The following is a 24,733-nucleotide window of genomic DNA, read 5'->3' as shown; positions in this document are numbered from 1 at the left end:
GGCGGCACTGAAGGACCCACAGCCAAAGTGCTGCCAAAGACCCGGAGCGAGTGAAGGACCCGCCGCCGAAGTCCTGGTAGGGAACCGATTGTTAAGATTTTGGCAGCTCATCACTGCCCTCTCTCATTCTAACAATAAAGAGTTGGGCCTGAAATTACTATTTAAATTTCTATTGCAGCTAAAGCTCCGCTGGCTTCCTTGCAGTCCTGCTCTTTGCAGGTTCCTCTGTCTTTGCAAAGAAATGTGCTTTGCAGTAGTTGGATGCCAAACATTACACATCTGTGTTGCTGAATGAATCACCCTCAGTCACCTCCAGCCTATGGATATGGTATGCTGAACGGATATGGTATGGTCCAGTGTATGCTGAATTATACAGCAGGGTTCAGGCTAGCTCACTGAGGATCGCAGGGTGGGGAGGCAATACCTGGGAATTCAGCTAGGACCCCATCCAAAGAGAACATTAGCTCATTGTCTCTGGAGACCACAGCCCAAAGTTACTTTTCTATGCAGCCTGCCAAGGGATGCAAGTACCACTGTCCCATTTTGCAGATGGTATAGCTGAGACCCAGAGGTTGTTTTGGCAGAGATGAGAACAGAACTGAAGTAAAGCCAAGCCTCATCTACTTAGCTACTCTGCCTTTAAAAAAGAATGTGCCATGGCTAGATGTTGGGTGATGCTCTCTACAGAATGGGGCCACTCCTGCCTGCGAGACAAAACATAACAAAACCTTCTGTTAAAAGAAGATCCAATGGCTGGAAGTTGAAGCTAGACAAATTCAGACTGGAAATAAGGTGTAATCTTTTAACAGTGAGTGTAATTAACCACTGGAGCAATTTACCAAGGGTCGTTGTACTAGGGTCAACGACTCACCAATGCAGCACCTCCTGCTGGTCGGTTGGGAATTAGCTTGTCCAGCACTCGGAGCACCTCCTGGTGGCCAGTGACTCGCCTGCCTCAGGCCCCCGTGTCCCTCCCAGACCCTGGTGCCCTTTACCTCAGGGTTCTGCCTCAGCAGTACCCTCACACTCTGGGTCTCCCCTCCCCAGGGAACCCCTAACCCTTTAGCTCCACCTTACCTCAGTGGCTACTGCCAGTCATCATCTAGCCCCCGCTCACTGGGGCAAACTGCAGTCTGTAATGGCCACTCATCACTGCAAGGAAGTTGGACCAGCTGCCTCTGCCTAACCCCGGGCTGCACCTCCCAGCCCCAGTACCTGCACAGGCCTTTATCAAGGCCTCAGCCTGGGGAGTTGCCAGGCTGGAGCTCCCCAGCTCCTTCCCCAACACTGATCTGCTCCAGGTACCCTATTCCCAGGCAGCTAGGTCCTTCTCCTTCTCCTTCTCCTTCTCCTTCTCTCTCTCTCTGGAGACTGACCCAGCTCCTCCCTGAGCCCTCATAACAGGGCCAGGTGTGGCCTGATTGGGGCGTGGCCCCAGCTGTGGCTGCCTCCCCAATCAGCCCAGCCTTCCTCCACCAGAGCAGGGTAACTGCCCCACTACACCCCCCCAAAAAAGTCCCCCCCGGGGAGACTCTTCCCTTGTGCTCCCCGAAGCTGCGCCTCCAGGGCCGCCTGTTTCTTTTCCGCCACCCCCCACCCTTTGGCCATTTCCCAGGTGTTCATCTCCGCCTTTTGGCGGGCCTGCTCCGCTACCTCCAGCTGCGCCTGCAGGTCTGCATCTCCCTGACCCTCCAATTTTAGGGTCTGGGTCCATTTGGTGGCCTGGTCCTTGACTACCTGGGTCCTGGCCTCTTGCTGGGCCCACTCAGTCTCAGTTTCTTTATGTGTGACTGGCTCGGCGACCATCTGGGTCCCGACCTCTGTCCCCGTTGCTGCCTCTGCCACTTCTCATGGGTGGCCCAATGGCTTGTCAGCCATTATTCCTGCGGCCTCCAGCTTGTCCAGTTTTGCCCCTTCCAGGCTCCCAGGCACCTCCTTCAGCCGCCCCTCAGTTCCCCTCAGGGGGCAGTGCCTACTAATATGGCACGGTGTATGGCAGCTCCAGCAGGCTCCCTGCTGCCTCGCTGCCTTGGGTTTCTTGTGGTCCCTTTGAGGCAGGGCACTCCCTCCATAGGTGCCCCCACTGCCCACAGGCCCAACACCTTCTTCGCCTCCTGACTTCCCTCGCCAGGTGGGCTCTCGTAGGGGCTTGTCCCTTCCCCTGTTCTGGATGAGGCTCCCTGCCCCCATCCCAGTAGGGACAATCCACCCTTACATGTCCATGTCACCAACAGGCGTAACAAGCCCTGTGCTCCCCGACCGGCCTCCTGGCCCAGGCGCTGGGCTTCTCCCACCAGTCTTGGTGGGCTCTCTGGAACTCCCTCCGCAGAAGTTTCACCAGGGCCTGCTGCTCCTCTGCCAGCTGCCCCAACTGTACCTGCAAGGCCCACTGTACCTCCCACTGTCTTTCCTGGTTCTCCCAGACCACACGCAGCAAGTTCTCATGCCTCTCCTGTGTTCCATCAGTGCCATTCAGCCCTAGCACCGGAGACCAGCCAGGGACAGCACAAGAGCCTTCAGCAAAGAAAACCTCTGTATATGCTGGGTCCATTGTCCCCTCCTCTTCCAGGCAATAGTCCCAGTCCTGTCCCTTGTATCATGGGTGACCATCTATGCTCACATTCTCCACCACGTGTAACAGGGTCGACGCAGGGCCGCCCCACAACATTCAGGCACCTGAGGCAGGGAGTTCAAATGATGCCCCCATGCCCCCATCACTTGGGCCAAAACTTTGAAAGGTCTCAATTCTGCCTTCTTCCTGTTCTACTCCTCTCACGGTACCGCTCTGCTACCTACCCCAATAAAGAGAACTAACAACTTAAAATGCCTTGTTCAAAAATTTTAAGTAACACTTAACTTTCAAATGCCTGAACAGCAAATGTAACTTTTCTTCTCTGCATAGTAAACACTGGCATTTTTATCTGTTTCAATAATCAAAGTGGTGCTTTCCGTGCTTTCTTGGTTGCAAAGATTTGAACTGCTTCCTGAAGGTCCACAGTCTGGGCCAGCTCATGCTCTATTCAGATGGTTGTAAGGCCGGCCAGCCTCTCCTGTGTCATTGTGGAGCATAGATGTGTTTTTATTAACTTCAGCTTGGAGAAGCTGAGTTCTCCACTGGCAACTGTTACAGGAAGTGTTAGAAGTATGCGCAGAGCAACAAAAGCATTTGGAAAGAGGGTGGTCATCTTATTTGTGCACATATATTCCAGAACAGCCTTTGGAGTTGATCCTGCTGAAATGTATCTTGAAAGGGCTTTCAGTTCATCACCTAAATCACTCGCATCAATGTCACGCATGTCATCATGTGTCAACACTGTCTCTAGTGCCCTGCATTGCTGGTGTAGGTCTTCTTCAGGTATAGTGAGGAGTTTTGGAATATCATACAACATCCCAAATATACTGCTGTGTTCCTTGAGCCACATGAAATGTTCTTCAACTGACTGTATTGCACAATCTAGCACCTGGTTAAAGAATTCAACTTTGAATTGTTGTTTGGGGTCTCTTATGGGATTATCCCGTGCCTCGTAATCAAAATGTCTTCTTCTTCAGTGACTCTTGTATTCTTGAATGGGTGGGAAAATAGCTTCAGTGTGAAGTTCCTCTGCCAACTTCTGTGCACTCTTCAGAATATTTTGAAATTCCTCATCTGACCGGTAAGACTGTAGGTATGACTTTGCTTTATCCAGTTGTTCCATTGCTCCAGATATATAAAGGTCAACACCTTGGAGTCTCTTGCTTACAACATTTATTTCAAACAGTATATCATGCCACAACACTAAGCCACACAGAAATTTGAAGTTATGTATGTTTCTGGTATCAGAGGGTTAGCCGTGTTAGTCTGGATCTGTAAAAAGCGACAGAGTCCTGTGGCACCCTATAGACTAATAGACGCATTGGAGCATAAGCTTTCATGGGTGAATACCCACTTTGTCAGATGCATGTAGTGGAAGTTTCCAGAGGCAGGTATAAATATGCAGGCAAAAATCAGTCTAGAGATAATGAGGTTAGTTCAATCAGGGAGGATGAGGCCCTCTTCTAGCAGCTGAGGTGTGAACACCAAGGGAAGAGAAACTGCTTTTGTAGTTGGCTAGCCATTCACAGTCTTTGTTTAATCCTGAGCTGATGGTGTCAAATTTGCAAATGAACTGAAGCTCAGCAGTTTCTCTTTGAAGTCTGGTCCTGAAGTTTTTTTGCTGCAGGATGGCTACCTTTAAATCTGCTATTGTGTGTCCAGGGAGATTGAAGTGTTCTCCTACAGGTTTTTGTATATTGCCATTCCTGATATCTGACTTGTGTCCATTTATCCTTTTACATAGGGACTGTCCAGTTTGACTGATGTACATAGCAGAGGGGCATTGCTGGCACATGATGGCGTATATTACATTGGTGGACGTGCAGGTGAATGAACTGGTGATGTTGTGGCTGATCTGGTTAGGTCCTGTGATGGTGTCGCTGGTGTAGATATGTGGGCAGAGTTGGCATCGAGGTTTGTTGCATGGATTGGTTCCTGAGTTAGAGTTACTATGGTGCGGTGTGTGGTTGCTGGTGAGAATATGCTTCAGGTTGGCGGGTTGTCTGTGGGTGAGGACTGGCCTGCCTCCCAGGGCCTGTGAAAGCGAGGGATCATTGTCCAGGATGGGTTGTAGATCACTGATGATGTGTTGGAGAGGTTTTAGCTGAGGACTGTAGGTGATGGCCAGTGAAGTCCTGTTGGTTTCTTTCTTGGGCTTGTCTTGCAGCAGGAGGCTTCTGGGTACACTTCTGGCTCTGTTGATTTGTTTCCTTATTTTCTCGTGTGGGTATCGTAGTTTTGAGAATGCTTGGTGAAGATCTTGTAGGTGTTGGTCTCTGTCTGAGGGGTTGGAGCAAATGCTGTTGTAGATCTTGTAGGTGTTGGTCCCTGTCTGAGGGGTTGGAGCAAATCGGTTGTAGATCTTGTAGGTGTTGGTCTCTGTCTGAGGGGTTGTTCTTTTATAATATGCCATTGAAATTGGTCCTGAGGGGTGGTTTGGGGGTACAAAGAAACTTTTAAGAAATAATAAATTGCACAATACAGGTGCAAGTTTCTTGCGCAAGCATGGATCTTGAATATTTTATTTGATTACTGACACACTGTAAACATAGGCATTTCTATTATCTTAAAAATTAATTAGCACTCTATTTATTCCTTGTTACTACAACACTTATCATTACGTGGCATTTTGTGGTTATAGTATCGTTTTTTCAATTCTCTCGGGGGGTTTACTGGAGACAGTTTCATTTAATTCCTTGAAATTATGGCTGCATATGAGCTAGTTCTTCTTATGGGTAACACCTTGTCTATACATGAGATTGCTTTAAGTAAGCTTTACCCCAGGGGTGGGCAAACTTTTTGGCCCAGGGCCACATTGGGGTTGCAAAACTGTATGGAGGGCCGGGTAGGGAAGGCTGTGCCTCCCCAAACAGTCTGGCCCCCACCCCCTATTCGACCCCTCCCACTTCCTGCCCCCTGACTTCCCCCTTCAGAACCCCCGACCCATCCAAACCCCCCTGCTCCTTGTCCCCTAACCGCCCCTTCCCGGGACTCCCCGCCCCTAACCGCCCCCAGGACCCCAGCCCCTATCCAACCCCCCTGCTCCCAGTCCCCTGACTGCTCTGACCCCTATCCACACCCCTGCCCCTTGACAGGCCCCTGGGATCCCATGCCTATCCAACCCCCCCTGTTCCCGTCCCCTGACCGCCCCCCAGAACCTCTGCCCCATCCAACCGCCCCCTGCTCCCTGACTGCCCCCCAGGACTCCCCGCCCCTTATCCAACCCCCCGGCCCCCTTACCATGCCGGTCAGAGCAGCATGTCTGGCAGCCGCGCCGCTCGGCCGGAGCCAGACACGCTGCCGCACTGCTCGGCAGGAGCACGCAACCCCACCGCCCAGAGCACTGCCCGTGCGGCAGCGTGACTGCAGGGAAGAGGGAACAGCATGGGAGGGGCTGGGCATGACGGTCCTGCGGGCCGGATGTGGCCCGCGGGCCGTAGTTTGCCCACCTCTGCTTTACCCTATGCTAAGGCAGCCTGGCTCGTTGTTGCCCTCTATTGGCAAGCCAGGCATAGATGTTTCTGAGTTTGCTATTGTCTCTGAGCTAATAGACCTATTGTTTGTTTGTTTGTTTGTTTTGTTTTTTAAGCGCAACTAGTAGAGGCTCATGCTTTCAGATCCAGAGGTTCCTGGGCTCAATCCAGCAGATGACCCAGCCAGGACCAACTGTCTGTGTGCGGGGGGGAGGAGACCAGGCCTCAAGGGGCAGGAGAGTGGCTCTTTCAGGCACTCCTGGCAGTGCATGGCAAAGCAGGATTCACACTGGGATGGTTTAGCATTGCTTTTCCAAAAAAAGAACAGGAGTAGTTGTGGCACCTTAGAGACCAACAAATTTATTTGAGCATAAGCTTTCGTGGGCTACAGCCCACTTCATCAGATGCATAGAATGGAACATACAGTAAGAAATATATATACATACAGAGAACATGAAAAGGTGGAAGTAGCCATAACAACTGTAAGAGGCTAATTAATTAAGATGAGGTATTATCAGCAGGAGAAAAAAAACTTTTGTAGTGATAATCAAGATGGCCCATTTTAGACAGTTGACAAGAAGGTGTGAGGATACTTAACATGGCGAAATAGATTCAATACCCAGCCACTCCCAGTCTCTATTGCTTTTCAGTTGCTCATTCACTGACTCTTAACAAGAAGAGGTGACTCGACCACAGTGTAGAAGTATTTACATGGGAAGGAGGTTGCTGAGAGCAGAGAGCTCTTCAATCTAGCAGGCAAAAGCAGAAAAGGAGCCAATGGCTGGAAGCTGAAGAAATTTAGATTGTAACTAAGGAGCATATCTTTAACAGTCTGAGTAAGTAACCACTGGAACAAGTCACCTAGGGATGGGATGGATTCCCCATCACTTGGAGTCTGTGCATCAAGCCTGGGTGTTCACTGTCTAGCACAGCCTAAAGTTCTGGGCTGAGTGCAGGAATCACTGTGTGTAAGTTGCTGGTCTGTGTTGTATAGGAGGTGAGACTACTGGTCCCTGCTGGCCCTAACATATGTGACGCTCTCTGCATCCCAGGTAGGAAGCTCCTTCGTCCTGTGCCTGCAGCTGGAATCTCATGCACTGACACTCCACACTGGGATTGCACATGGCGAATGAACAGCATCTCCATGCAGTGCCTTTCTGCTTTGAAATCTGCTTTAGCATTGTAATCCGGAGGAGGTCTCCTGCTGGTCCTGCTCCACCAGCACCACCAGGCCACTTCCACTACTGTGACCCAGGGACCTCTTGATGTCAATTGGCAGAGGAGACAGGGATGCATCAGGGTCACAGGGATTCCGTGGGTCTGGTATTTACATATTAATTTACAGAAGAGTGTCAGGTAAGGAGGTTTCTGCTGAAAGTCTGTGTCGCACTGGTTACCCTCATCATTGCAAAGTGTATGTGCAGATAATACGTACAGAGATGTGTGTATATATATAGAACATTATGGTCTTAAAGCCTGGTAGTTAAAGGCAGGCCACCGAGAGGTACATGCCTTGAGACAAGTTCCACCAGACACCAGGTGGGAGGCAGGTATCTCCCTGTCCCTGCTGACCATTGTGTATTGTGAGTCTTACCATAGGAATCGATTTGCATCCTGAGTCAAATGCTAATGAGGGGATTGTGGGGATGTCAGGAGAAGAAATGTACAGAAAGAGGTGACCTGTGGGGTGGGGGGAGTGGGAGACCCTCATTACAGGTGAACAACAAAGGACTGGTCTAATATATCTAGGGGTGCAGAGCAGGGCCGGTGCAAGGAAGTTTCGCACTGTAGGCGGAACTTCCACCTTGCGCCCCCCCCACCGCCCCGCGGCCGCCCCCCCCCCCCCCCCCACCCTGAGGCGCCCCCCCCCGGAGCATCTCCCCCCCTGCCCTGAGGCGTCCCCCCCTGGCAGCTCCCCGCCCGGCCTGAGGCACCCCCCCGCGGCAGCTCCCCACCCCCCGGCCCGGGGATCCGTGCGGCAGCTCTGACCCAGGGAAACCCCTGGGCTGCCGGCGGCGCGCTGACCCGGGGGTTCCCCTGGGCTGCCGGCGGCGCGCTGACCCGGGGCAACCTCTGGGCTGCAGGTGGCGCGCTGACCCAGGGAAACCCCTGGGCTGCCTGCCGGTGGCTCAGACTCCCTCTCCCTCCCAGCGCAGCGGCCACTGGAACACTTTAAAAAAAAATTGGGGGCACCGCTTTTTGGCGCCCCCAAATCTTGGCGCCCTAGGCAACCGCCTAGTCCACCTAAATGGTAGCACTGGCCCTGGTGCAGAGAGATACCTGCACATCCTTCATCTGGGGAGACACTGCCAGCTGGTTTGGTCTTCTGAAAGGAGGTTCTGACTCTCAGCCAGCCTGGGTACAAATCGCTGGGAGAAGGACTTTGGCGGAGCAGCACCTTGTTAGACAGGAGGGCATCTCGTTACTTGAGTCTATGCTCTAGAATGTGTGTTATGCTTTGGTATGTAAACCTTTGTTTCCAATAGCTCTGCCAGTTGTCATTTGAATCTCTGGTCTTTGCTAGATGTATGCTTGCTTTCTCTGGAACCCAGCCTAAGTGCTGTGGGTTGAGCACAACGGTGATCCGAGGTAGAACAGGTAAGCTGGGGTGAACTTTTCTTTTGGGAGCAGCGGCAGCCAGTCTGTGAACGTCCAGTGGAGCAGGGCCTGGGCATTCCTGGGGGATGCTCGGGGATGGGGTGTGCCTGTTGTTAGCCTGCAGGGAGCAGTGGAGCTCACATGGGCTGAGAGGGGAGCACTGGTGCTGCCTGTGGCTGGTGGTGCCAGAGAGCTGACCCCTGGCAGAGGCGGACAGGGCTTCCACGTGTGAAGGGCAGGCAGTAGCAAGGTGCCTCCCAGGCCTGGGTATCCCAAGAAGCCTCCCAAACACTGAGCACGGAGTTAGAAGAAGAGCCCATCCAGTCCTCAAGCATCACCCTCTGAAGGAAGGGATTATAAAACAGGGGAGCTCCCCTCCTCCAGGGAAACACGGTCCCACACCCCTGCCAAGGCCCAGCTCTCTGGGCTAGGGAGATTTACAGGCTGCCCCCCTTTGCTCAGGCTGTCTCCTGGAGATGTGGAGTGTCCTGTTCCCCCCAGCCCCCAGGGGTGCATAGGGAATGGCTCCAGGCAGCATGGGAAGTTAAGCCCCATAGGGGGTTCTGGTTCATTATTTCATCCCCTAGGAGCTGTGAGGCCATCCTGCAGCCCCTCTGGCCCTGCCTCTGTGTAGTGGCCCTCAAACACTGCACGAGCGACACAGAGCCTCGCTATAAGACTCCCTTGGGCTGGAGGCAGGATCCCTGCAGACCAGATTATCCCAATTGCTTCTTCTGGCCTTTGTGTTAAGGGGGGAGGTTGGTGCAGCCAGATGCAGCACCAGCACCTGGGGGAATATTAGCGAGGAGCTGCCTTTAATCCTTTCTCTCGTTCATATACAACTCTGCTCTGCTACCTAAATCAACAAGCCATAAAACACCTCCTGAAACAATCTGCCTGGGTCTGTAAGGCCACTCACTACTTTGGGATTGTTTCCTTCCTATGAATGGGTTTTGCTGTAAATTACAGCTCTGCGCGCATTCCCTTGGGCCGAGCGAGCCTCGGCAGAGAAGCCAGCTCTGATTGGTGTCTGGCTCCCCCAGCCCCTAATTGAAGCCAAATGTGCAAGATGTGGGATTGTGGGACGTTGGCCGGGGCCCAGGAATCCGCAGAATGCCCCGGCGCTCGGCGGCGTCTTGCATCAGCCGGCAGAAGTTCGAGCTCGACCGGGAAGAGAAATCTGCGGCCCCACTCCGGCGCGTCTTGGGGTAAGTGCTGCGGGGTCGGGAGCCCAGTCGCCCAAGATTCCGGGCTGCACCAGCGCGGCGGGGCGAGAGCAGAGCCCGGGAGCGGCCGGACCCCGAAGTTTTGGGACAAGTTGCGGGAGGTCGGGACGAGCTCGCTGCGGGGGAACGTTCTGCGGGGAACGGGGCGCTGCGGGCCGGCCCGGCTGGGGGAGGGATCCCCGCCCCGGCTCCAGCGCGTCTCCTGCCTGCCGCGTGGTAAAACTCCCCAGGGTCCCGCCTTGCCTCCACCCCGGACTAGAGCGCGGACAGGGCAGGGCCGCCCGCGAGCCGGGCTGTGTCCCCCGGGCCTGGTGGAGGGGAGCCCGGCGGGGCACCGCTGAGCCCCTCCAGGGGTGCAGCGGGGTGGCCGAGGTAAGCGGGCTGCGCGGCCCCAGACGCTCCGCGCAGCGCCGGGTAACGGGGCCGCGGCAGCCCCGCTCCCCCAGACGGCGAATTGTAGCCAGAGCAGACTACAGCTCCCAGCAAGCACCGGGCCAACCCGCCAGTGCGGCCCACGGCGCCTGTGGCATTGCTTTCCGGCGACTTGTGGTCCTCGGCCCGCTCTGACCTGTGGAAGTGTAACACTGCTGCAGAAAAACTATACTTCATTCTGGGTTATAGTAGTAGGAGTGTTCTAAGCGAGACATGGGCAGTAATTTGGTGGCTCTACTCTACACTGATATAGCCTCAACTGCAGTTCTGGGTGCCACATTGCAGGAAAGATGTGGACAAACTGGAGAGAGTCCAGAGAAGAGCAACAAAAATGATTAAAGGTCTAGAAAACACGACCTATGAGGGATGACTGAAAAAATTGGGTGTGTTTAGTCTGGAGTAGAGAAGACTGAGAGGGGACATAACAATCTTCAAGTACATAAAAGTTTGTTACAAGGCAGAGGGAGAAAAATTGTTTTCATTAACCTCTGAGGATAGGACAAGAAGCAATGGGCTTTAATTGTAGCAAGGGTGGTTGAGGTTGGACATTAGGAAAAACTTCCTAACTGTCAGAGTGGTTAAGCCCTGGAATAAATTGCCTAGGGAGGTTGTGGAATCACGGTCATGGGAGATTTTTAAGAGCATGTTAGACAAACACCTGTCAGGGATGGTCTAAATAATACTTACCCTTGCCCTGAGTGCAAGGGACTGGATTTGATGACCTCTCGAGGTCCCTTCCAGTCCTATACTTCTATGATGAATATCTTTGGGGCTCTACAGCCCCCAGCTCTGCCGTGTCTGAGGCCTCCATAGTGTCTAACGGGGCAAACTCCTGGTCTATGGAGGAGCTGTGTCAGCCCTCAACATGGCCTGTGGAACATTAGTTAGCCTATTACTGTGAGCCCTTGTCACGGAGTCAGCCCTTGTCACGCCATACAAAGCCAGTCAGGACTCTGGGGGAGCATGCCTCCTCTCTCTGAGCATACTGTCTCCAGGGCAAGAAGCTTACACAGCTTCGACTTTCCTGGGTCTGACCTTGGAGCATTCTGCATCCCCTTCCTCACTGTGTGCTTCCTGCAGCGAGTCCGCCCGGGCGGGGCTACTAGGGAAGCCAGAGGGCCCTGCACCCCGACTCCGTAATCAGACGTTGTGACAGATTTTTGTTACCAATCTGCTTGGAATGTCAGTTGATTAGGCTGACGCCACAGGATTGTTTGGGGAGAAGATGACTAAACGTATCAAGTGTCTAGATTTTTAAAGCTTTATTGATTAAAATAATAAAATAGCGGAGGGTGCTGGAAATGCTTTTACGTCACTCAAAGGAAGGAAGAAAGTGTTAATGCCCCTCTTTCCAACTGAGCAATCAGCTGTGCCTTAGTGAGCTTTCCAATGCGCAGCCGTCTTTCTCTGCACAGGTCCACAATGACCTTCTTAAGGAGATTGTTATAGGCCATCTCCACGCTGTTCCGAAGTGGTCACAGACTCCCAGGCCTATGCTCTCTCAGCTCCCCATGATCCCTGGGAGGAACCCCTTCAGTGCGACAGCCCTTTTCGGGGGTCCACCTCTCTCGGGGTTAAGCCATAGGCTCCTCCTGGAACCACACCTCTCGGAGCCTCCAGCACGCCCGTCTCTTACTAATCCTCCTTCGTTTTACAGCTCCCCAGTCACTTACTGTAGGATGCTCTGTCCATGAGGTGCAGTTTATCCCGCCTTTGCCACCAGTTATCATGGAGTCACCGGGGCGATGCTCTGGAAGTACTCCATACAAAGCCAGTCAGGACTCTGGGGGAGCATGCCTCCTCTCTCTGAGCATACTGTCTCCAGGGCAAGAAGCTTACACAGCTTCGACCTTCCTGGGTCTGACCTCGGAGCATTCAGCATCCCCTTCTCACACCGTGTGCTTCCCGCAATGAGTCTGCCCAGGCGAAGCTCCTGGGGAAGCCAGAGGGCCCTGCACCCCAACTCCACAGCCAGACGTGACTCTCAGCCAGCTGGCAAAACAGCAAGACTCACATAGGCTCACATACAGCATAACAAGGGAAAATCCCCACTCATCACAGCCCTGTCCTAGGCGCTAGTGCAGGGGAGCTGTGCGCTCTGCTCAGGGCGGGTGGGTTGTAAGGAGAAGATGGACCTGAGATAACAAACCTGCTTCCAACCAGCCCCTCCTCTGCCAGCCTCACTATCTTGCCAGGGTTCACATGGGTCTGAGGAGCTGAGCCTCAGGCAGCTGGGCCCAGAGCCTCAAAGGTATCTAGGTGCCTAGCTCTCATCCATTTCAGTAGTCATCGAAATACTTGTGAGTGCTGGGGGTGCTGCACAACCACTTCCTGCTCATTTACTAACCTGAGAGTTGGACGGGATGACGCATGGGGAAAGGAAGGGTCGGGCGTGCTCCTGGACTGGATGCGTGTGCTCTCTCTAATGCCAACAAGCCCTGCTCTGCATTCCCAGGGAGGCTGGGAGCATAGGCACCGACTCCGTGAGTGCTCCGGGGCTGGAGCACCCCTGGGGGAAAAATTAGTGGGTGCTCTGCACCCACTGGCAGCCAAGCTCCCCGACCCACCTCCTTCTCTCCCCCCCCCCCTGTACACCATGTCCCTGCTCCTCTGCCTACCTCCCAGTGCTTCCTGCCGCCAAACAGCAGTTTGGAGGCGCTTAGGACTTTCCAGGAGGGAGTGGGGAGGAGTGGGGACGTGGCGCGCTCAGGGGAGGAGGTGGAGAAGAGGCAGGGACTTGGGGGAAGAGGGTGGAATGGGGGAAGGGACTTTGGGGAGGGGGTGGAATTGGGGCGGGGCGAAGGCAGGGCCAGGGGCGGGGGTGAGGTCGAGCACCCACTGGGAACAGTGGAAGTTAGCGCCTATGGCTGGGAGGCCTGCCCTTGGCCTGCAGGATGGGGGTGTTTCATTGGAGCTGTGCATGTAGATGGGTGAGAATTGGACCCTGTCAGGTCTGCAGACCTCTCCTGTTCAGGGCCTTTCCTTTCAGTGTGTGCTAACCAGTGCCTGTGCTAGAGCCTCTGCACATGGCCCCAGAGGGACAAGGGGTGTGTGTGCTGGGGGGGAGATCCAGCCACCATAGCCCCCCCATGTGTGCCACAAGCCAGCGGCAGTGGCTGAGATGTGCAGTGCTTCTCAGTCTGTGAAGCAGACCGCAGCCTGCAATGGCCGTGAGTGGCAAAACCTTGTTCGTGGTGTTCCCCCAACAAGGGAATAATATAAAACAGTGCTGGGATCTGTTATAGGCTGGCGTGGGAAGTCACTGCTCAGGTGGCTGGGGGGCTGTGCAAGGAGTCCTCACTTGACCAGCTCATGGAGCATGATCAGCAGAGAGATCTGGGGAGAGAGGGAGGGAGGTCCCTGTCCCAATGCCATTAGTTCAACTGTTCCCATCTCCAAACCCCCAGCCCCACTGCAATTAATTCAGCCCCCCATTCCCACTCCATCCCCTTCCCCAAACAGGGAAGTCAGCAGCCTCATGCTGGCACCACTACAATATTTACCCCTGACCTCCTCCATGCAACCAAGCCAACTCCCACTCTGGTCAATGCAATTAATTTAGCCCTGGCCTGACCTCTCTGTTGGGCTCCATAGCTGCTGCCCGCAGGGGTGTTGGGCCCCTGCTCCCCACTCCCCCAGAGATCAGAAACAGGGAGCCTGCTGGTGGCTCCCACATGGGGAGGGTGGAGAGAGAAGGCTGGGCTGTGTCACCGGGGAGGGGGAGCCAGCAGCCCAGGGTCAGTTCATTTCCTGCACCGCCCCTCTTTTTCTGTGGATAATGTAGCAGCCCAACCACCTCCCCCCCAGAAGAACCTGGGGGCACCTGCAGGTCCCTCCCTTTGATCCCCTCTTGGCTCCAGGGAAAGGGCTATTGGTGGGGGGGGTCTCCCCTGCCTTCTCCCCTCCCTCTGGTCAGCAGTTGTTGATCCCTGCTCCTGTGAATGTGGCATAGCAGGAGGGCCGGAGACTGAGCTGCAGTGGGAATGCCTGTTTGAGACGCCTGCCAATTGTGGCAGGCAGGATGGTGTTGTGTGCTGCTGTGCACCCAGTGGTGCCATCCCATCTGAGGAAGTTTTCAGCTTGGGGTAGAGCTGGATGAGAGCGTCCCTATGTACAGCAAGTGCCTCAGCCGGTAACAGGAGCCGAGCTAATTGTGGGCATTAAATGCAGCAGCTCTCAGTTGTCTGGACTCTCGTACATTCTAAGGCCTATGATACTTAGTTTGACTCCTGCCTAGCACGTGGCATTTGCCCCCTGATTCCTGTGCTGCTGGTGGAGCTAAAATAGAACTTTTGGAAAGATACCCCAGTCTTGATCTCCTAATGGTGGAGAATCCACCATAGCCCCATGTAAGTTGTGCTGAGGGTTAATCATTTTCCCTTTAAAAACATGCATCTTATTTCCCCTTTGAACTGTGACTGCAGCATCCATCTGCTGGGTCTGTTTCTGCCTGTGTCTGCTAGATTAAAGAGAGCCTCTGGCTGCACCTCTGCCACTTCCTGGCCTCTCTGAATGCAACCCCGGAGGCCTAGTGTCTTTACCTATTCCGGGGTGGAATCATGCAATTCTCTGCTCTTAGACCTGGCCTTGGGCTACAGGATCCTGTGTATCAACCGTACATACCCAGCAGGTCCTACTCAGATTGGCATCTGCAGTTCTTCCCTGCAGGAGCCTTTTACCAGTGCTGAATACAGTAACTAGACAGCCATCTCAATCCAACCTATTGTTTGTTTTAGAAGTAGGAACAAAGCATATAGAGATAAAGGATTTTAAAACAATGCATGGCTTTCTCACGTAAAACCCTTCCATCCTGGGATAGTGACCGCGGCACTTCAGATACCCTGAGTGGATCTCATTTACTCAGATAAATTCTCCAGAAACTAATCCCTTCTTGAGAGAGTCTCTCTAGCCCTCTTGATTTTCTGGTTCCTTTTCTGATCCTGGCATTGTCTGTCTCAAATGTTTGCTTGAGCTATTTATGGGTATTTCTTTTCTTCCTGTTTATTTTCCATACAGCTCCCCCTAAATAAATTAAACCAGTATATTCATACAGCAAACACCCCAATAATCATATCAACATACAGTATTCGTAAACCGCATCCCCTTGTTTCTGCCTCCAAGAATGGCATTTACAATCTTAGCCACAGCATCACACTAGGAGCTCATGTTCAGTTTGTTATCCACCATGACATTTAGGTGCCTTCCAGAGTCACTGCTTTCTGGGATACAGCCCCCCCCCTTCCTATGTAAGTAAGTAAGAAAAACATCCAATCTTGACTTTAAAATGGTCAGTGATGTAGAATCCACTATGAACCTTGATAAATTGTTCCAATGGTTATTATATTCTTTGTTCCTAGATGGATAGCCTTACACTTGGCTGTATTAAAAGGAATGATTTTTTTACATTACACTCATCTTACCACGTGATCCAAATAACTTTATATCAGTAACCTGTCCTGGTCGCCATTTACCAACCCACCAGTCTTTGTGTCAGCTGCAAACTTTATCAGCAATGAGTTATCTTCTTCTAGATCATTGATTTAAAAACCAGTCTCTTCAGGGTACAATTGGTTGAGATCTGTCAGCCAGTTTTAACCCATTTAATATGCAACATACTGATCTTGTATAGTGCTAATTTTCTAATCAGAATGTTGTGCATTACTAAGCCAAACACGTCCAAATATATTACATCAATACAGTTAATTTGACCAAACAACCTTGCAATCTTGTCAAAGAACAATATCAAGTTCCTCCAACAAGTCCCATTTACTATGAAACCATGTTAATTAGTATCACTTATTTCTATCCTGTAACTCTTTAGTGATAGTCCTGGAGCAGCCATTCCATAATTTTGCCCAGGATCAGTGCCAGGCTAGCCAGCCTACAATTACTTGGGTTGTCCTGTTTACTCATCTTAAATACTGGCACAACACTAACTTTAACTTATTTCCAGTCTGAATTTGTCTAGCTTCAATTTTCAGAAGTTGGATCGTGTTATACCTTGCTAGATGAAAGAGCCCATTATTAAATATTTGTTCCCATAAAGATACCTATAGACTGTGATCAAGTTTATTTAGCTTAACAAAGAAAAGGTTAAGGGGTGACTTGAAGACTCAGTCTATCACTGTAAGGCATGTTTTCCAATACCTTAATCATTCTTGTAGCTCTTCTTTGAACCCTCCTTTTCAACATCCTTCTCGAACTGTGGACACCAGAACTGGACACGGGATTCCAGCTGCAGTCATACTAGTGCCAAATATGGAGGTAAAATAACCTCTCTGCTCCAACTCAAGATTGCCCTGTTTCTGCATCCAAGAATCGCATTAGCCCTTTTGGCCATAGCATGCACTAGAAGCTCATGTTCAGCTGATTATCCACTCTGATCCCACTCACTGGCCAGCACCTCCAGAGCTCCTGTGAGCAATGCTGGGCTGAAACTCAAAGAGCATCTGTCCTCCTGAGATGCTGCTCCAGGGGCCTTCTCTAGTCTGGCATTTGGGGGTATCTCCTACTGTCACACTACCACCCATGCAGCTCCATTTGGGACTAGCCGTGGCGGGACCTTTGCATGGACAGTCACTGTACGGTCTAGACCTGCTCTCTGGGCACAGTACTAAGAACTGCAGCAGCCAGGGTGCGTTCAAGACAGCAGCACCTCTGGCACTGCTGGGGTGATGGAGCGCTGGTAGCACATAGAATCATAGAATATTGGTGCTGGAAGAGACCTTAGGAGGTCATCTAGTCCAACCCCCTACTCAAAGCAGGACCAATACCAACTAAATCATCCCAGCCAAGGCTTTGTCAAGCTGGGCCTTAAAAACCTTTAAGGATGGAGATTCCACCTCCCTAGGTAACCCATTCCAGTGCTTTACCACCCTCCTAGTGAAATAGTGTTTCCTAATATCCAACCTAGACCTCCCCCACTGCAACTTGAGACCATTGCTTCTTGTTCTGTCATCTGACACCACTGAGAACAGCCTAGCTCCATCCTCTTTGGAACCTCCCTTCAGGTAGTTGAAGGCTGCTATCAAATCCCCCCTCACTCTTCTCTTCTGTAGACTAAATAAGCCCAGTTCCCTCAGCCTCTCCTCGTAAGTCATGTGCCCCAGCCCCCTAATCATTTTCATTGCCCTCCGCTGGACTCTCTCTCCAATTTGTCCACATCCCTTCTGTAGAGGGGGGGGACCAAAACTGGACACAATACTCCAGTTGTGGCCTCACCAGTGTCGAATAGAGGGGAATAATCACTTCCCTCGATCTGCTGGCAATGCTCCTACTAATACAGCCCAATATGCCGTTGGCCTTCTTCGCAACTAGGGCACACTGCTGACTCATATCCAGCTTCTCGTCCACTGTAATCCCCAGGTCCTTTTCTGCAGAACTGCTGCTTAGCCAGTCAGTCCCCAGCCTGTAGCGGTGCATGAGATTCTTTCTTCCTAAGTGCAGGGCTCTGCGCTTGTCCTTGTTGAACCTCATCAGATTTCTTTTGGCCCAATCCTCCAATTTGTCTAGGTCACTCTGGACTCTATCCCTACCCTCCAGCATATCTACCTCTCCCTCCAGTTTAGTGTCAGCTGTGAACTTGCTGAGGGTGCAATTGAGAAATTAGTCTGATTGAAGGATGTTTAGTTTGTATATTTTGACATGTGATGTTGACAGTTTGTGTTATAACGGGTTATAAACCTTTAACTTTTGAATCTCAATATCTGCTGTCATTAAATAATGACCTAATTTCCTGCAACTATGAAAATTTAAATTGATAAAAATTTTAAAAAATGCTTAAAAATAAATATATATTATTGGTTGAAAGGATAAAAGGATAACAATCTGCCACGCTACCACCTTGAAGACATGGGGACTTGTAACGGGGCGTACCAACCCCACACTAGGTAGGAAGGGGTTAAGGAGTTGCTTTGGGCTGCAGTGACTTCACCCTGCCATACTTGCAAGGGAGGTCAGGCCTGGAGGAAGAGTTCAAGAGGGAAGAGCGCAGCTCTGGGTGGAGAACAGACCTCTCATCCCCTCAGCTCCATGATCGGGCCCCACGGCAGGCAGAACCTGCTCCTATGGCCACGGACTGTTCAAGCACCCTGCAAGGAAGGCAGGTCACACTATAACCAGTCGCTGCAAGGTGCTTTCTGGGGGCTGACCAGAGAACATGAAGCCAGACTGTACCTTGGCCAAGACTCCCGGAAGGAAGGGAGGCTGCTGGCTCATTTGGGGCTGGTTGTTGTGTTTCGTTTGTTTTTCCTGTTTTCCTCCTCTGGGCCCCAGGAGAGGAGGACTCCAGAGGGGCTCAGCAAAGGGCTGAGTTTCCATCTTCAGGCCAGTGATGGAACTGCCCTAACCCAGATGACGAGATCTGAGCAAGCATGTGACTTGGTCACGACCCAAGGGGGTGCTGCAGAGGGACTAGGCTCTTGACAGCACTATTCCCTGTTGTCTGGGCTGTGACCTTGTGCAGCCTTTCAGTTACCATCATTGTAGATGGGAGATGGTTCGTGACTGCCCCCTAAGCGGGGGCGTCAGGCCTGGCTCAAGACAAGGGCTGTGAGGTGTATAGAAATGTAAACAGCCCTCAGCAGAGGTGGACCAGACTCCTCAGCTCCTGGGGCCCTGCTCAGTGCACTCTCCCTACAGTATTAGGTGATGGGCCTCTCTTGTCTGCAGAATGCTGCCAACTGGGCGGTGCTTGTCCAAGCCCGCACCTGCCCTTCATGGGGCTGTTTCCTTTCCTTGTGCTTTATTCCTAGGGATGCTTTTGTGTATCCCAGCCCGGTCACTAGGCTTCAGGGCCCTAGTGCATCCAAGGCTGGGTCAACATGAGGCTTGGGCTTTGTCTACGCCGCTATGTTTAGTGCCGGAGCCCAAGCCTCATGCAGACCCAGTCTCGGAGACTTCCTGCTGCAGGTTTCTGCTGGCCGCGCAGGCACAACTGTGAGACTTAGCAAACTTTTACCAGCTGCAGGGAGGCTGCTTATGGCATTGCTTTTAGCTAGTCTCTGCTCACAGCCTCATGGCTACAGCTGCCCGAAAATCAGAATTTCTGCTTCCTCGAGCCCTCTCTATGCCTAGACCCCATAGAGTGTGTCCTCCTTAGCCTTCCTGCTGCTGCCAGTGGGCTGCTCCTTCCAGCCTTGGCTCCTGCTGATTTTGCCCTGGCTGGTCCCTGCTGGTGATTGCTGCCACTCCTGTAATGCTTCTTTCCAGGCTGGGTCCTATACAAAGCACATGCAACTGGCAGCTTCATTCTGCAAGCTGGTGTGGCAAGGACTTGGGTCTTTCATAAGAGAGCCCCAGCCCCAGCTCTGCCTGAAGTGCCCTGGCATTCCTGGGCACTAGAGCAGGGACAGTGCCTCACTGGGAGGGGGAGAGGCCTTGCTCGATAGGGAGGGCTCCTTGGTGCTGGGACTGTCTGTTCAGTGCATGGCACAATGGGGTCCTGGTCCATGCCTGGGGCCCAGGCTCTCTGGGAATACAAGTAATACATACAGAGGGAGAGGGCTGCATAGAACCACTAAGAACTGTCAGTGGAAGAACTGGGACTCAAACACACGTGCACCTGGCCCAGTGCATGTTACCCCCTTGCATGCTCTGTGGGGCAAGTAGCAGCACTATGGTTGGCACCTATCCAGTTTTCACCTGGACTGTCTGGGTTTTGGCTTGTGTGTCCGGGTGCCATTTGACAAGCCCTGCTGTCTCTGTCCTTTTTTTAAATCTGTGGAAAAGGTGGCAACCCTAAGCAGAAGGAAGGAGGCAGCGCAGCAGCACCGCCACCTCTGGGGGCCAGGCTGCTCATGTGGCTTGTGGCAGCGCGTGGCCCTGCGCAGCCCACAGGTGGCAGGCAAGGCGGCCTTGGCCATGCTGGTGAAGACCCTGCGACCGACGGGGGTGGGGCCTTGGAGGTCCAGTTACCAGCCATTAGAAAGGTGGCAACCCTAAGCAGCGCTGCCTCTGTCTCTGCGCTTTGGACCCAATCTGGCCAATAATCCAGTCTCCCCTCCCCGTAGCACCTGTAGTGAGATGTTTGGCGCTGTGTGTGTGTGTTTTCTGCGTGCTGTACTGACTCTGGCCAGATAGCCCATACAGCAGGCTCCAATCAAACTGCTCAATAAATCCACAGACTCGGTTCGTAGCGAAAGCACTTGGTCAGGTTTATTGTCTACAAAGCACAGTCCTAATGTCCTGGCTCCATTATTACAGGTACACTAACACATGTATTCGCATTGCAATGGACTAACTCAGTCAGTGGCAGGACTTTCCATTATCCCCATGGCCAGACAAAGACACTCCTTCTGAGACTTCATTTTATATATATATAGATACAAACAAGTTACGTATTGCCCCAACGTATCAGGGTGTCACCTTCTGATGTATTTGGGTGCCACCCATTACCTTGTATCTGTAGGTTTGATCAAAACATCTCTATCCATCATGCTGTCATCCTGACCTTATCTTTAAGATGGATCAGTGTGTTTGTGTTTGGTATCGGGGTGTTCTGGTTCCACCTTTCTGGAATGTGTTTGCGTGTATATTCTTGTGCCTAGCACTACTTAGCAATGTGTGTTTCTGCAATATCAGCCCTGTGATTGCCAGATTCTGTGAGCAGGGCCTGCCTCTTGCTCACAACCTGACTTTGCTTCATATCGGCCAAGTTTTGACCAATACTTTAGTTCAGGCCTCTGATAGAAGGGATTATGTTTCAGGCCCTCTTCCTACTACAGCACCTTTCTCCCTGCACTAGCAGGGGGCTGGCAGCCATCCCTTCTCCCTCCCTTCCGCTTTCCAGGACTGTGGGAAGGGGATTCGTCTTCCCCCTCCATGAGGGTCACCAGCAGGGGGCAGGCTGGACACTGCCCTCTGGCTCCCCCGCTGGCTGATTCTGCTCAGCCGTTGTGCAACCTCGGCAGTGGGGCGTGCCAGAGTGTGGCTGCTGTTAAGGGGGGGGTGGGCAGAAGGCAGATTGTGGGGAACATGGGGGTGTGAGGTGCTAGAGATGGAGAATGAGTGGGTAAGAAACTGAGGGGAAAGGAAGGGAAATCTGGGGAGGGGTGAGTGAATGTGGTGGATATGTAGGGGACAGGAGACATGCAGGAGTTGGGAGGGAGGCTGTGAGTGGGACAGTTGCCTGTCTCTCCTAGGTGGGAGGGGGGATGAAGTCCCCCCTCCCCCCCCCAGAAGTGACCAGGGAGACCACAGTTGTGTATATTTAAGGCTGGATCTTGACCCTGACATGACCCCACGCACAGTGGCTGATGGCTTCCTGACAAGTTAAACCATGGGAAGACTGGCAAAAAGCACCATGTATTTGTTGTTTTGAAGTCTCATGATGTGGAGGGCCTGAGTCATGACTGGGGAATGCTGGGGGTGTGACACAGAGCCAGCCCAGCTCTTGGGTCGGACAGGCCTGTTGCTGTACATCTGACTTTCATGTGTGGCCTGGGAGCCTTGTGTGTGCCAGGTGCCCCTTTCTGAGCTGGGCGGTGCCTTTCTCATAGCCAGCCACAATCTGAGGGGCTTAGTCAGAATGAACCAGCAGAGACATGATACCCATTACCCCATGCCCAGGGGAAATGAGTAGCTTAGATGACCATTACCATAGCAAATTGAATACTTCACATATTTATCCTGACAGCGCCCCAGTGCTATGAGCCCCAGTTTATAGGTGGTATAACCCATCTGCCAGCTGGTGTCGGCAGCACCCGGGGGCTAGGTTCAATATCTAGAAGTTCCTCTTAACGCTGCAAAATGGAACCGGCACGAACTCCCACCCAGAAATCTGGGGAAACTAAACCCCACCCCTGGGCGCTGCTAAAAGGCAACCCTTCCCTTGTCTGAATGTTGTGGGTTCAAGCCTTCTGAATAACCCCAGGGGAAATGTATATACATGTTGGTGTGAAGCTCGTCCAGTAATTAATAAAATTATTTCATATGGCAGAATATTGCACTGGCATGTGAATTTGGATGTTTGGATATTTGTTTGCATTTGTGGTGTTTGTATTTGATAAGACCCCACCCTTTTCTTAAAAGGGATGGCTACTTATTGTAGCGCTTATTTGGAGGCGACTGAGAGCAACAGTGGGAGATTTGCCCAGGTGTGCAGAGAGTGGGAGACTCAGCCACAGCAGAGTCAGAACTTCATTCAATACACATTGCTATCTAGGATGAGCCTCGTTCTTGCAGGTGTCGCAGTGGCACCTATGGGAGACTAGGACAGTCTAATACTTAGTCCTGCCATGAGTGCAGGGGACTGGACTAATGAAGGCCAAGACTATAACAGGGTTTAAAAAAAAACAAACTAGATAAGTTCATGGAGGATAGGTCTATCAATGGCTATTAGCCAGGATGGGTAGGAATGGTGACAGGGGATGGATCACTCGATGATTGCCTGTTCTATTCATTCCCTCTGGGGCACCTGGCATTGGTCACTGTCGGTAGACAGGATACTGGGCTAGATGGACCTTTGGTCTGACCCGTATGGCAGTTCTTATGTTTACTCCTGGGGGAATTCTGCACCACTGCACAATGCAAAATTTTGCAGAAATTAATGTTGTATGCGCAGAACTTCCTTCCTCCCCCCCACAGAAATTGGCTGCAGAGATGTTGGCTGCCACTAGAGGTCACTGGACCCAGCATTGCCCAGCTTGCAAATAGAAGACTAGGGAGGGGGAGGAAACTGGAGGGTTCCCAGCAGCTGCTGTTCCTAGCACGCCCTGAAGGAAGGAGACTGCAGAATGCAGGAAGCTCTGTGTAAGCCTGGGACCCAGCATCAGGCTATTTCTCCCTCTGGATCCGTGAGCTATAGGAGATAGAGGGTGTGAGTGTCTGGGTTTGGGGGGGACTGTGACTGGGCTCTGGAGGGGAGGGAGTGTGAGTGTCTGGCCCCCCAGCTGGGCTCTATGGGGGAGGGGGCAGAGAAGCAGGAACTGGGCTTTCGTTGGGGTTTCTTTAACTCTCTACTCCTGGGGGAATTTTTGTGTGTGTGTGTGTTGTTACAGACATATTTGTTGACAGGTATTTTGAAATAAATAACCAAAATAATTGAAACTCCTGTGACTCTGTAGTGTTGTTTTGGAGCATTTTAAAATATTGGGTGCAGAATTCCCCCAGGAGTATATGTTCTAATGACCTCTCGAGGTTCCTTCCAGTCCTATGATTCTATGCCTGCAGGTGATATTAATGAGCACCCAAGCCACCTGCCTGTAGGGCACCACATGGAATCCTGCCCAGCTCAGCAAAGGTTAAAAGTGGTTCCCATCTAGTGCATGTTTGGTGGCCCCTGTATGAGGTGAGTTTGGTGGGTCTCCGTTCCAACTCCTATATCTCAAACTCAGCAGCTACTCTGCACTAACTGGCAGACTCAGCAGTGAGGCCAAGAACTGCATGGACCACGGAGACTGAACTGCCCACAACCCCTAACGAAAGTGCCCGCTGGGGCGTACGGGCAGGGCAGTGTGTGTTGGGAGCTTGCCCTCCTGCTGCCCTGTAGATAAAGGGCTTAATTCACCAAAGCCATAATTTACTGCAATATACAATTAAGCTGTGAACATGCAAATTAGCTCATTGAATAATTTGCATACAATATTATGTGTGGAACTGCACAGAACTTGGCAGCTGTGCAATGCTTCTTTCTTTAGTTTCACTGGCTGGCTGCATTGTCATTCCATGTCCCGAGGGGCGGTGTGTGTGTAATTCTGTGAGAACTGAGTTGAACTAGTCTCTCCAGATGCAAGAACACTCCAGCTCTTTCTGCTTCTGGGGTTCAAATTAGTTCTTACATACAATCAGTTTGTTTTAATTTGGCTCTGGGCCTTTACTAGAGACACAAATTGCAGCCCCAAGATGTCCGGAAATTTGGCGAATGTTGAGGTAAGCACCCCAAAGCACCTGTCCAAAGCTGAGACTTCACGTTGTTTGCACTTCTACCGTTTACTAAACTCAATGAAATATTCCTTGGCAAGGGGATGGGAAAAGGTATGCTTCCAAAGTGTGTCTTTTAGTCAGCAATTGCTTTGCTTGCACAAAGAGCCATTCTATATAGCGAATGACAGGGTGAGCACTGAATACACCCTGAGGAAGCAAAGCAAAAGGGCTTTCCAGAAAAAGCAGCACATGCTCACAAATATTTATATCAACCTGTCCCCCTCACCCCCCCATATGAAAATATGCCTCTGCCTGGGTTGCCAAGTCAGCGTCGGAAGTGCCAGACTCTGTGTTGCATTCTGAAGTTTTGTTTTGAAGCTATTCTGTGCTGATGTGGGTGAGAGAGAGGGATAAATTGAAAGCACAGAGTAGTATAGACTATAGAATAGAATATCAGGGTTGGAAGGGACCTCAGGAGGTCATCTAGTCCAACCCCCTGCTCAAAGCAGGACCAATCCCCAGATAGATTTCTGACCCAGATCCCTAAATGGCCACCTCAAGGATTGAAC

General features: G+C 51.9%; 1 protein-coding gene across 1 annotated transcript in view; it reads left to right on the top strand.

Annotated features, from left to right (window-relative positions):
* Nucleotides 1-9,756: 9,756 nt before the first annotated feature.
* The window catches only part of DDR2 (discoidin domain receptor tyrosine kinase 2), a 115,841-nt gene continuing 100,864 nt past the window's right edge, over nt 9,757-24,733 (top strand). Inside the window, exon 1 of the mRNA XM_026656159.2 lies at nt 9,757-9,851. The gene's annotated coding sequence lies outside the window, so the exon portion shown is untranslated. The remainder of the gene's footprint in view (nt 9,852-24,733) is intronic.

Source organism: Terrapene carolina, unplaced genomic scaffold, assembly GCF_002925995.2.
Source record: "Terrapene carolina triunguis isolate 2854851 unplaced genomic scaffold, T_m_triunguis-2.0 Scaffold212, whole genome shotgun sequence".
In the NCBI taxonomy this organism is placed as follows: domain Eukaryota; kingdom Metazoa; phylum Chordata; order Testudines; family Emydidae; genus Terrapene; species Terrapene triunguis.
The sequence above is the reverse complement of the archived record's forward strand: the minus strand, read 5'-3'. Positions and strand labels throughout refer to the sequence as shown.